General features: G+C 38.6%; 1 protein-coding gene and 1 non-coding gene across 13 annotated transcripts in view; both read right to left on the bottom strand.

The window, feature by feature from the left end:
- ZNF385B (zinc finger protein 385B) overlaps positions 1-14,043 on the bottom strand; it is a 417,541-nt gene that overhangs the window by 52,484 nt on the left and 351,014 nt on the right. The gene's annotated exons all lie outside the window — the stretch shown is intronic.
- LOC123388038 lies at positions 12,900-13,006 on the bottom strand. Its single transcript, XR_006602572.1, has one exon. It is a non-coding gene; the product is annotated as a U6 spliceosomal RNA (small nuclear RNA).

Raw genomic sequence — 14,043 nt, 5'->3', positions numbered from 1 at the left:
GATTGCCTCCTTAGAAGCCCCATCTGTTTTAGTTCTAGTATTTTATAATTCTTAAATTCTCTTCCCTCATCCTGACCATTTCTCAAGCTTTTTTTTTTTTTTTTAAAGATTTTATTTATTTATCTGAGAGAGAGAGAGAGAGCATGAGTGAGCAAGCGAGCGCAAAAGCCGGGGGAGGGGCAGAAGCAGAGGGAGAAGCAGACACTGAGCACAGAGCCCAACACGGGGGGCTTGATGTGGGGTTGGATCCCAAGACCCTGAGGTCATGACTTGACCCAAAGGAAGATGCTTAACCAACTGAGCCACCCAGGCGCCTCTCTCTCAAGCTTTTCATAGTTTCATCTCGTCCACGAACCCCTGTGCAAATAATAATGAGATAATGTATGTGGAGAGTATCTACTACAGAGTCGGCAGAGAAACAAGCATCCATCCATGCTAGCTTTCTGATTATTCCAGCCCCTGTGCTGACTCCTCTTCTAGATTTACACTACTCTACAGTTAACATTATACAGTTTAGCGGTGTTTCTAAGTGCATTCGTTTTGTTTCCATAGCAAGATAATTGGGTCTATGAGGATGGAGAAACTGTCTTCTGTTTCTTGAATCCTCCTTTCTGGGCAGGAACTATTTTGACACTCTCTGTCTCAGGCAAAGTTCACTGCTTCTTTAGTCTCCTTGAAGAAGTCACATTAACCAGCAACATTTTTTTTTTCCCAACAAAGATTCTTACCTTGAAATTTTTAGCAATTGGTTAAAGCAATGCTTCCTCATATGCTATTTTCTCCCACCCTCAATCTGAGCCATGTATTATAAAATTCAGATCCCCCCCCCAAATGATCTTTATGCTGACCCACTGTATCTGAAGTTCTCTGGCCTCTTGAGATAATGTCATCACATTTTATTCAAATTTCTGCTTGAGATATGAAAGTAGCTAAAAGTTATCCCCTTTGCAGGATGTTTTGAATTGCATTAACTCAGCCACTTGCTTGAAAGCACTGGGTAGACAGATTTACATCTTGTTGCATCCAGCTTTTTGTTTTGTTTTTGTCTTATACAAGTGATACTTTTTTCTTGTTTTAAGGTTGTGAAAATTATAGCCAGTTGCCCAAACAGGCATACAGAATATAAGACAAGCTATGGGAAAACCAACATGTCCTACATAAGCCTAAATATAAACTTTAAACCAGCAGCTAGTTATTTCGGAAACCTATAGGTGTTCAGCCTCAAAACTCTACCTGATCACTAACTATATGTTAGATAAGTTTTCCAATGAAGAATACCAAATCACAAAAATTGAGTGAAACAGTACCTTACTGTTAAGGATTCCACAACCTGCCTTAACTAAAAAATAAAAATCCATACCAAGCAAAGAAGGAAAATACAGAAGTCTTCAACAATCTTCCTCAACCCCCAAGTGGCAAGAGAACTCTCGGATGACAAAAATCACCAACAAGATGACTCAGAAATGCCTTCAGGATTCTTTTACTTTTGCCTACAAGAATTACTAACACAGGGATTTCACACAGGAAGAAAGAAGTCCCACAGTGTTTTTAAAAGGTGTTATTAATATTTGCTCAGCAGGGGAGCCTGAGGGGTTGAGCTGCTTGAGCTTCCAGCTCTTGGTTTCGGCTCAGGTCATGAACTCAGGTCCTGGGATCAAGTCCCTTGTCAGGTTCCCTGCTCAGCGCAGTCTGGTTTGTTTTCTCTCCACCCCCCACCCCTGCTCGCTCATGCACGCTCTCTCTCTCTCTCTCCTCCCCCTCTCAAACAAAATCTTTAAAATGTATAAAGTTCTTAAAAAAAAAAAAAACTTGTTCAGCACACCTCTATTAATGGAAATGTACCAAAGCTTGTAGTATTGACAGTGAATTGCACATACCAAATGGTTTCTGCTGAAAATGTATTCTGATACATGGGTGTGGTTTTTGGTACTTTCCTTGTAACATTCATACTTACTATTATTCTTCACAGCATCATATTGGCTGATCATCCTAACTTTGAATATTACTGAAAATGTATGATTACCTAAAGTAGCATATCATGTGAGGCATCAATGTATTTTAAGAAAAGTCAGAAGATATTGAATTATTTGTGTTGCATAATTTCCTCATTAGTTAAATATAGGATCTGATGAGTCTTTTTAAGTCATAATACTCACCTTAAAAAAAAATTTTTTTTTTTTACTTATTTATTTTAGAGAGAGAGAGAGAAAGCACACCCAAGGTGGGGCAGGGGGAGATACAAACAAAGTCTCCTAACATGGGGCTTGATCCCAGGACCCTGAGATCATGACCTGAGCCAAAAATCAAGAGTTGGACACTTAACCGACTAAGCCAGCCAGGCACCCCTAATGCTCACTTTTTAAAGAAACTTCATTTTTTTTTTTTAAAGATTTTATTTATTTATTTGACAGAGAGAGATCACTAGTAGATGGAGAGGCAGGCAGAGAGAGAGAGATAGGGAAGCAGGCTCCCTGTTGAGCAGAGAGCCCGATGCGGGACTCGATCCCAGGACCCTGAGATCATGACCTGAGCCGAAGGCAGTGGTTTAACCCACTGAGCCACCCAGGCGCCCAAGAAACTTCATTTTTATCCAAGTTTTTCCTTCAGTGATGAATTTAAAATTATCCAAATACAGGGTGTGCTGAGAAAGAAGGTGGCATTTTTATAATACCATCCACCTACTTTGGAGACAAGTTTTTAAAAAAAAAATTTAATAAGTAACTACTATATGCTTCAAAAAAAGCTGACCACACTTTGTTAAGAGCTTTGTTAAACAGAGTTATTGAAGACAACTTTGAGCTCGGCATGTTCCTTTTCCCTAGAACCTTGCTATATTTCTGTCAAGTTGAAGCAAAAAATGTTCATCATTTTGTCAGTTCTGTCTGCAAAGCAGAGAATTACCTTCCTAAGCTCCCGAGATTTATGCTTTTAATTACCTCCTATCTGCTTCGCTACCCTCCACACCTAAGAATCAATATAAATAGTCCCATTTATGGGAAAAATGTAAAATGTTTGACAAAAGCAGGCTATCATTTTCTAGATTTCCATTTGATGCTATCGATTCCTTCTATCTTCAGTGAATTTTTCTTGAATCAGTCGGTTTTTCAAACTTATAAATTTATTCATTTATCTAATAATTTGTACTGCTTAATAGCAGATAGTTGTAAGCCCTGCAACTAGCTTTTTGGGTCCCAACCCAGCAATAAGATTATCATCACTTGACATCTCTTTATTTACTCATCGGCTGCAGAATTCAGATTATGTATGGTTTTTCTCCAAAACCCTTCATCCTAAACAAACTTCTCAGTGAAGACCAACTCCAATGGCTTATTTCATTTCTGAATGGGAGGACACTATTAACACAGGCAAAACCTAGCCACTGAGGCACCAGTACTTTTAAAACTCTGCCCCTCATGTTTTATCAGCATCAATTCTTTAAAATAAAAACTCAACAAATTACATATCTATCTATCTATATAATTATACATAATATAAAGATATATACACAATAAAGTATAGATATCATTATACATATTGTATTTATTATATAAATACAATGAATGAATAGACTGAGAAAGCTGCTATCTGGAAGGGTTTTTTTTTTTTTAAGGTTTTGTTTATTTATTTGTCAGAATGAGAGTGAGAGAGAGAGAGAGCATAAGCAGGGGGACTGGCAGACAGAGGGAGAAACAGGCTCCATGCTGAGCAAGAAGCTGGATGTGGGACTCTATCCCAGGACCCTGGGATCAGAACCTGAGCTGAAGGTAGGTGCTTAACCAGCTGAGCCCCCAGGCGTCCCTATTTGGCAGGCTTTAAGAGAAATAGAGCAGATGCGTATGGGTGGCAGGCACTGGTTGTCTGTGTACATGGGAGGAGGGCACGGTTAACAGCTGATCTGTAGAATCAATACAGGTAGATAGTAGTTGGATGTATGGGATCTTGGTGATGTAGGGAAGGTCAAATATTGAAACAAGAATGTTCAAAGCTTTCCTTGAGATGTCAGTTGGGGTAATGCACTACAAAATGCAATGTCTGAGAATTCAGGAAATACAGGACAAACTGATTTGTTTAATATAGCATGCTGGTTAGAGTTTCAAATAATATACTCAACGTGTTTGTTTTGTTTTGTTTTTACCTGCTAGAGAATTTTTTCAAGTGAAGGACCTCTGGATTTAAAGCAACAAACCCAGTTATAAAACTCAAGGCTTCACGAAGCTGCTATGCATGTCCCAGGACCATGAGGAAAACGGTGTTTTTGTTGTACTTCTGTGCCCGAGAAAGAGGAAGAAAGGGAGGAAGAGAAGAGTTGGAAGAGTGGTGGGGTAAAGAAGATAGAGAACACAGGAAGGAGGAATGCAGTTGTTGAGTAGAAGAAAACAAGTTTTGACAGGCAAAGGGAAACAATGAAAACTCATGGACAGAATTACTGGAGTTAAAGGCGAGCATTAGGCAGCCAAGAGCAAAATGTGGCACCCCCTGGAGGACTAACATGGCGACTCCTAGGCTTGATCCTTCAGAAAAAGAGAGTAGCTGCCCTTGTGGCTCGAGTGCCTCTTCCGCTTTTGCTACAAGGGACATCATCGAATGCAGAGGCCACCGGGTTCCTGTTTGCTGGGCCGCTCAGCCCTTCCCCGGGAAGGCAGGGCAGCTGCTGCAGGGACATGCTAGCCCACGGCAGCTGGCAGAGAGGTGGAGTTAGGCCTGGTGGCAAAAGGCGATGGAGGGTCAGCCAAGAGCACAGAGAAAGGGCATTTATGTGGGCCCTGGGTGTGGCTCTCCCTAATCTCATAACGGCTGAAATCTCTGCTGGCTGATGGAGGACTCTGGGGCTTCTAGCAGAACCGGCGCGAAAGCCTCAGAAGGGACAGATGGCATATGGGGACTGTCTGTTTATGCAAGACAGAGAATTTGTGTTGCACTCTGAACTGCTGAAGAAATCAGGAAGTGGGCATAAGATTAAAATAAAAGAGAGAGAGAGAGAGATCAAAAGAACTAGGAGGGCTTACTTAAATAACGTTATTCACAGGAAAATTGCTAAGAAGACAAGGATGCGGAGGCTGAGGGAAGGCCTAGCCAGCGCACTGGTCACACGCAGAGGGCGGTTCTGGGAGAAAGGAGGGGATCCCCGAATGACTGCACGTCCTGAAATTTCAGATAGTTTTTCAGTCAAGAATAGGAGAATCACCCAAATGTCCACACAAATGGTTGGTCAACCTGACATTTTAACTTCTAAGCAAACCCTTAATTTCCTGTCCATTTGTACATAGTCCGACTGAAATCAATGAGATGGCATGAGGTCATTTGTTTAGGCCTTGAGGCATGAGGAAATAGAACACAGCAAAAAGAACAGTGGGCCAAAAATGCGAGGTAGAGCTATTTGGATAACCAAAGTTCAAAAACTGAAACAAAGACAAAGAACAATCCAACAGAATTAGAAGCCTAGAGAAACCACAATGTAAGACAAAACAAACGCGAACTGTAAGTGATTCGAAGTTTATGGTGCTCTTCAAAGGTAATACTCTAAATTTGAAACATCAAATGGGTTTGCACCAAATGACTAATGAAAGCCTGTGGGGTCAGCAATTAGGGACACTGCATCTCATGCTTGATCAATTGTGGTATTAATGCTGAGTATCAAAATTTCAGGGTCAATTCCTAAATTAGAGTACATAAAACTTGATTAAAAAGATCATTATGCTCATGTTTCGATTTGCCTATGAAGCATAAAGGACCCAGTAGTATATTAAGGGTATTTATGATTAACCGTGTTCTGAGATAATAATAATAAAAGGAGATCATCTCTATTTTTAAAGATTTTATTTACTTATTTATTTGACAGAGAGAAATCACAAGTAGATGGAGAGGCAGGCAGAGAGAGAGAGGGAAGCAGGCTCCCTGCTGAGCAGAGAGCCCGATGCGGGACTCGATCCCAGGACCCTGAGATCATGACCTGAGCCGAAGGCAGCGGCTTAACCCACTGAGCCACCCAGGCACCCCTCATCTCTATTTTTAAATCAAGTTGCCCTGATTTTGTGTAAGATCTCTTTAAGGATCAGTTTCCTTTATCCTTCTGCTATTATCACCCAAAGAATTGAAATTAATATGCAAATCAGAAAATATCTGGGATCTGCCAACTTTCAACCTAGCCAAAAAGAGAAACATTAGCCTCAAAAAATATTTTAAAAGTCTACATTAGCTCTTGTTTCTGGTCTTTTCATGTGAAAATGGAAAGCCCCAAAATTATGAGAGTCTTTTTTCAAGTCAAGCTCAGAAGAGCATAGAGGATAGAGACCTATATCCCTGGCAAGGCTTAACTCTAGAAATGAATTTCCCAGCAAAAGGGTATAGATTCAGATTTAAGCTTATCAGTTTGTGACCCCACTATAGTTGGAGTGCCCTCACTTGTTGGAGAAGAAAGGGGCATTCAGGCTTGGGACAGCCTCACTCAGTGCTGAGCTTAAGCCGCGTTAGGGAAAAGAAGATGGCCAAGAAGAAACTAGGTATTTGGGTGTTGCACAAATTCGTGCAAATGTCTGGGACTCAGTTGGGAAGACATATTATTCCTGGACTGCAGTGCCTGCCCCTGGCAAAGTTAATGGTGTTAATTTGTAAAGGTTCATTTGGGAAATGTTTGTGATTAATGCTTGCTCATTTGCATAACAGTATATGGTGTAAATAAAACCATAGCCTTTTGCTTTCCAACAGTGGAGTTCTACTGAGATGATAAAAGCTGGACAAAGGGGGCTATGGGACACTTAAACTAGGTCACATTGAATTTTAATGCATGAAGCCAGTCCTGGTACATTTTACATGGCTAATGGAGAACTGAGGAATGCAGTCTGTTTACTGTGCAAATCTGCCTTCCAGATTTTTCAATAAACATATTTTCTACACTGAAGAGTGAAGCCAATGCAGTCTCAAGCTGATTTAGAAATGTTATTAAAGAAAATAAGGATGAGCATCTTCTTAATTCTTACATTAAAATGTAAATAGGGTAATTATAAAATAATAAACTCTCCCCCAAATAAAAAATGCTCAGTTTCAGAGCTCAGTTATGCAGATTATAGCACCATTACTAAACACTGAGAACATGTATATGTCACACTTGTGAATTTGCCACCCAGACTTTGTAGCTTTACTGCCCAGAGTCTAAGCATGACTCAGAAATTTAATTTCTTTCTCCATTATCGACAGAACTTTTGAACGGCGACAAGGAAACTGGTGGTCACATGCTCACCTGTGTACATTTCTCATGATCCTATTAGTAAATACAAAGAAAATCATTGACATCAAACAAAACTCAAGTCAAAGGTGAACCTACTCCCAAAGCAATTCTGGAGCACAGACAGAAGGCAGCACCCCACCCCCCCCCATTAACCCAACACATGACACCAATGAAAAACAAAACTCTCACTCATTCTTTTTGGGTCTTAATTGTTCCACCTGTAAGGTGGAGATATTTATACCCTGTCCTTTATTTACTTATTTATAAGTTTTTTAATTTAAATTCAATTAACATGTTATTAGTTTGAGGTAGAGATCAGTGATTTATCAGTCTTATGTAACACCCAGTGCTCATTACCTCTTAATGCCCTTCTTAATGTCCATCACCCAGTTACCCCATTCCCCTGACTCCAGAAACTCTGTTTCCTATGATTAAGAGTCTGTTATGGTTTGTCTCCCTCTCTGATTTTGTCTTATTTTTTCCTCTCTTCTCCTATGATCCTGTTTTATTTCTTAAATTCCACATATGAGTGAGATCATATGATAATTATCTTTCTCTGACAGACTTTTTCGCTTAGCATAGTAGCCTCTAGTTCCATCCACATTGTTGCGAATGGCAGGATTTCATTTTTTTGATGGCTGAGTAGTATTCCGTTGTGTGTGTACATATATATATATATATATGTACACACACATCTTCTTTATCTATTTATTTGTCACTGGGCGCCTGGGCCCTTTCCATAGTTTGGCTATTGTGGACATTGCTGCTAGAAACACTGGGGTGCAGGTGTTCCTTTGGATCACTGCATTTGTATTTCTGGGGTAAATACCTAGTAGGGCAATTACTGTATACCCTATCTTCCAACAGAAAAGCCATGGAAATGATTTTTAATCATAGAGCTGTAATGGTCCTCTCAAAATTATCTAGTCTATTTTAGGTTGTGGCACAAGAGGAAACTGAGGCCCATGGTAGTGAAGTGATTTATCAAATTCAAAATTAGGATTTAAATCACCTCAAAGACTCTTTTTTTTTTAATTTTTAATTTTTTATAAACATATTTTTATCCCCAGGGGTACAGGTCTGTGAATCACTAGGTTTACACACTTCACAGCACTCACCAAAGCACATACCCTCCCCAATGTCCATAATGCCACCCCCTTCTCCCAACCTCCCTCCCCCCAGCAACCCTCAGTTTGTTTTGTGAGATTAAGAGTCACTTATGGTTTGTCTCTCTCCCAATTCCATCTTGTTTCATTGATTCTTCTTCTACCCACTTAAGCCCCCATGTTGCATCACCACTTCCTCATATCAGGAAGATCATATGATAGTTGTCTTTCTCCGCTTGACTTATTTCGCTAAGCATGATATGCTCTAGTTCCATCCATGTTGTCACAAATGGCAAGATTTCATTTCTTTTTATGGTTGCATAGTATTCCATTGTGTATATATACCACATCTTCTTGATCCATTCATCTGTTGATGGACATCTAGGTTCTTTCCATAGTTTGGCTATTGTGGACATTGCTGCTATAAACATTCGGGTGCACGTGCCCCTTTGGATCACTACGCTTGTATCTTTAGGGTAAATACCCAATAGTGCAATTGCTGGGTCATAGGGCAGTTCTATTTTCAACATTTTGAGGAACCTCCATGCTGTTTTCCAGAGTGGCTGCACCAGCTTGCATTCCCACCAACAGTGTAGGAGGGTTCCCCTTTCTCCACATCCTCGCCAGCATCTGTCATTTCCTGACTTGTTGATTTTAGCCATTCTGACTGGTGTGAGGTGATACCTCATTGTGGTTTTGATTTGTATTTCCCTGATGCCGAGTGATATGGAGCACTTTTTCATGTGTCTGTTGGCCATCTGGATGTCTTCTTTGCAGAAATGTCTGTTCATGTCCTCTGCCCATTTCTTGATTGGATTATTTGTTCTTTGGGTGTTGAGTTTGCTAAGTTCTTTATAGATTTTGGACACTAGTCCTTTATCTGATATGTCGTTTGCAAATATCTTCTCCCATTCTGTCAGTTGTCTTTTGATTTTGTTAACTGTTTCCTTTGCTGTGCAAAAGCTTTTGATCTTGATGAAATCCCAATAGTTCATTTTTGCCCTTGCTTCCCTTGCCTTTTGCGTTGTTCCTAGGAAGATGTTGCTATGGCTGAGGTCGAAGAGGTTGCTGCCTGTGTTCTCCTCAAGGATTATGATGGATTCCTTTCACACATTGAGGTCCTTCATCCATTTTGAGTCTATTTTTGTGTGTGGTGTAAGGAAATGGTCCAATTTCATTTTTCTGCATGTGGCTGTCCAATTTTCCCAGCACCATTTATTGAAGAGGTTGTCTTTTTTCCATTGGACATTCTTTCCTGCTTTGTTGAAGATGAGTTGACCATAGAGTTGAGGGTCTATTTCTGGGCTCTCTATTCTGTTCCATTGATCTATGTGTCTGTTTTTGTGCCAGTACCATGCTGTCTTGATGATGACAGCTTTGTAATAGAGCTTGAAGTCCGGAATTGTGATGCCACCAACGTTGGCTTTCTTTTTCAATATCCCTTTGGCTATTCGAGGTCTTTTCTGGTTCCATATAAATTTTAGAATTATTTGTTCCATTTCTTTGAAAAAGATGGATGGTACTTTGATAGGAATTGCATTAAATGTGTAGATTGCTTTAGGTAGCATAGACATTTTCACAATATTTATTCTTCCAATCCAGGAGCATGGAACATTTTTCCATTTCTTTGTGTCTTCCTCAATTTCTTTCATGAGTACTTTATAGTTTTCTGAGTATAGATTCTGTGCCTCTTTGGTTAGGTTTATTCCTAGGTATCTTATGGTTTGGGGTGCAATTGTAAATGGGATGGACTCCTTAATTTCTCTTTCTTCTGTCTTGTTGTTGGTGTAGAGAGATGCAACTGATTTCTGTGCATTGATTTTATATCCTGACACTTTACTGAATTCTTGTATAAGTTCTAGCAGTTTTGGAGTGGAGTCTTTTGGGTTTTCCACATAGAGTATCATATCATCTGCGAAGAGTGATAATTTGACTTCTTCTTTGCCGATTTGGATGCCTTTAATTTCCTTTTGTTGTCTGATTGCTGAGGCTAGGACCTCTAGTACTATGTTGAATAGCAGTGGTGATAATGGACATCCCTGCCGTGTTCCTGACCTTAGCGGAAAAGCTTTCAGTTTTTCTCCATTGAGAATGATATTTGTGGTGGGCTTTTCATAGATGGCTTTGATGATATTGAGGTATGTGCCCTCTATCCCTACACTTTGAAGAGTCTTGATCAGGAAGGGATGCTGTACATTGTCAAATGCTTTTTCAGCATCTATTGAGAGTATCATATGGTTCTTGTTCTTTCTTTTATTGATGTGTTGTATCACATTGACTGATTTGTGGATGTTTAAACAACCTTGCAGCCCTGGAATAAATCCCACTTGGTCGTGGTGAATAATCCTTTTAATGTACTGTTGAATCCCATTGGCTAGTATTTTGGTGAGAATTTTCGCATCTGTGTTCATCAAGGATATTGGTCTATAGCTCTCTTTTTTGATGGGATCCTTGTCTGGTTTTGGGATCAAGGTGATGCTGGCCTCATAAAATGAGTTTGGAAGTTTTCCTTCCATTTCTATTTTTTGGAACAGTTTCAGGAGAATAGGAGTTAGTTCTTCTTTAAATGTTTGGTAGAATTCCCCCGGGAAGCCGTCTGGCCCTGGGCTTTTGTTTGTTTGTGGAGATTTTTAATGACTGTTTCAATCTCCTTACTGGTTATGGGTCTGTTCAGGCTTTCTATTTCTTCCTGGTTCAGTTGTGGTAGTTTATATGTTTCTAGGAATGCATCCATTTCTTCCAGATTGTCAAATTTGTTGGCGTAACCTCAAAGACTCTTAACCCAGGATTCTATACTGCATGGCCTCTCAGTGTATGGACTCATCCAAAATATAGAGCAGAAGACCTGTGATATGACTAGAAACTTGGATAATGACTATGCAAAATTATTAAACATATTTGGATCTATTTTAGGATTTATTATTCTGTCTTTCCCTACAAAAATTCTTTACTTATTATACCTTAAATTAAGTAGTAATATTGTAGCTCAATACAGTTAGTATTTATGTTCCTATCATTAATTAGTCTACTTACAAAATATTTCATGGCTCCTACAATGCTGATTTTTTTTTTCAAGTCAGGGTTACTGGGGTATACTTTATATACAGTAAAATTCCTTTTTAGGTATTTAGTTGTACGGGATTTGAAAAACAAAAACAGTTGTGTAATCACCACAAAAATGGAGATATAGAATATTTATTTCCATCACTTCAAAAAGCTCCCTCATACCCCTTACACCTTTTGTAGTTGATTTCCTAACCTCGCCTTGCTCCATCCCTGTTAACTAATGATCTGACTTCTTTTCCAATAGTTTTTGCCAAAAGTTATATAAGCGCAACCATACAGTACATTGTCATTGTGTTCAATTAGTTTCATTTAGCGTCCTGCCTTTGAGATTCTCCCATTGTGTAGAATTTTATCAGTATATTATTTCTTTTATTGCTAAGCAGTATTCTATTGTATGACTGTAGTTTTTATTTGTTGATCCATTCATCAGTTGATAGACATTTGGCTCAATTCTAGTTTGAGGCAATTATGCATAAAGCTACTATAAGTGACACATATGTATAAACATAAGTTTTCATTTCTCTTAGATAAAACCCTAAAGTTGGATTGTTGGGTTGTATGGAAAATTTATAACTTCCTAAAAACTTCTTATAAATAACTATTAAACTATTTTCCAAGTCCCTGCACCATTTGTATTTCTACCAACAACAAATTAGAGTTCAGTTGCCCCTCATCCTTGACACTTGGTATTATCAATTTGTTTAATTTTCATCATATTAATAGGTAGAGGGGTATGTAATTGTGGTCTGCACTTCTTTAATGGCTAATGATATTGAACACTGTTTTGTATACTAACTTTCCGTTCATTTTTCTTCTTTGGTAAAGTGCTTGTTCAAATCATTTGTCCATTTCTTATTAATTGAGTTGTAAATTATTTAAATATTTTTTGAAAGATTTTATTTATTTGACAGACAGAGATCACAAGTAGGCAGAGAGGCAGGCAGAGAGAGAGAGAGGAGGAAGCAGGCTCCCTGCTGAGCAGAGAGCCCGATGGGGAGGGTTTGATCCCAGGACCCTGGGATCATGACCTGAGCTGAAAGCAGAGGCTTTAACCCACTGAGCTACCCAGGCGCCCCTTATTTAAATATTTAAATGACATGTTTTATATTATTTTCTCTCAGTCTATAACTTTTCCTTTTTTTTGAGGTGCAAATTCTTAAAAATTAACATATAATGTATTATTTGTTTTGGGGATACTGGTCTATGATTCATCAGTCTTACACAATTCACAGTGCTCACCACAGCATATGCTCTCCCCAGTGTTCATCACCCAGCCGCCCCATCTCCTCACCAACTCTCCACTCCAGCAACCCTCAGTTTGTTTCCTGAGATTGAGAGTCTCTTATGGTTTGCTGCCCTCTCTGGTTTCATCTTGTTTCATTATTCCCTCCCTTCCCCTATGATCCTCTGTCTTGTTTATCAAATTTCTAGTATCAGTGAGATCATATAGCAAGAATCTTTCTCTGATTGACTTATTTCACTTAGCATAATAATGTTCCATCAAAAATATGGAATGCTTCACTAATTTGAGTGTCATCCTTGTGCAGGCACTATGCTAATCTTCTCTGTATCGTTCCAATTTTAGTATACGTGCTGCCGAAGCAAGCACTTTTAATTTTCTTAAGAGTGTAACAGTGTCATTTAAAGAGAAGTTTTTAATTTTGATGATGTCTAATATATCAATATTTTTAGAGCTCATACACTTATTTATTTATTTGATGGGGTTGGGGGAAAGGATAGGCAGACTTCATGTTGAGCTGGAGACCAATGTGGGTCTCAATCCCACAACTCTGGATTATGACCTGAGCCAAAATCAAGAGTCAGATGCTTAACAGACTGAGCCACCCAGGTGCCCCTATAGTTCACACTTTTAGTTTCCTAAGAAATATTTTGCTTAATTCAAGTTCATGTAGATTTCCTCCTATGTTTTATTCTTGAAGTTTTTTACTTTTCAGTTCATGGTTAAATATATAATTCATTTGAATTAATTTTGGAATTTAGTCTGAAATGGCCTTTAAGGTTCTAAATTTACATGTGGTTATCCAATTACACTATTTGTTACAAAGATTAGCCTTTCTCCTCTGAATTGTCACTGCAACTTTGTTGAAGATCAACTGATCATACAGCTTTGGGGCTATTTCTGGACTCTTCTGTTCCACTGATCAACGTAACTACTATCCTTCCACCAATATTACAGTCTTGATTATTGTAGGTTTTAAGGTAATTATTGAAATCAAGGAGTGAAATCTGGAAAATTTGATTTTTTTTTTTAAAGCTTTATCTAGTCTCGGGTTTTTCTTTTCTATGTAATTTAAGAAGAAGCTTGGCATTTTCCACAAAAATGCTCTCTGGGATTTTGACTGGGATTGCACAAGGTCTATAGATGAATCTGGGGACAGCTGACAATGTTGAGACTTCTAATGAACTGATACCATATAGTTCTCAATTTTTTAGGAAACACTTTAATTCTTGAAAAAGGAGTTGAGATTTTATTGAGTGCCAAAAAAATTTATTGGATTTTTGACGGAAATTGCATTAAATATACTTTTACAAATCATGTTAAACATGATAAAAACACTCTTTTCCAATTTTTATTATGTTTCCTATACAGAATTAGCAAAACATTTACTGCTATGTACAAACAAG

The sequence above is a fragment of the Mustela putorius genome, unplaced genomic scaffold (assembly GCF_011764305.1).
Source record: "Mustela putorius furo isolate JIRA1106 unplaced genomic scaffold, ASM1176430v1.1 tig00003869_pilon_pilon_pilon, whole genome shotgun sequence".
Taxonomy (NCBI): Eukaryota; Metazoa; Chordata; class Mammalia; order Carnivora; family Mustelidae; genus Mustela; species Mustela putorius.
This window is presented reverse-complemented; position numbering and strand designations above follow the sequence as displayed.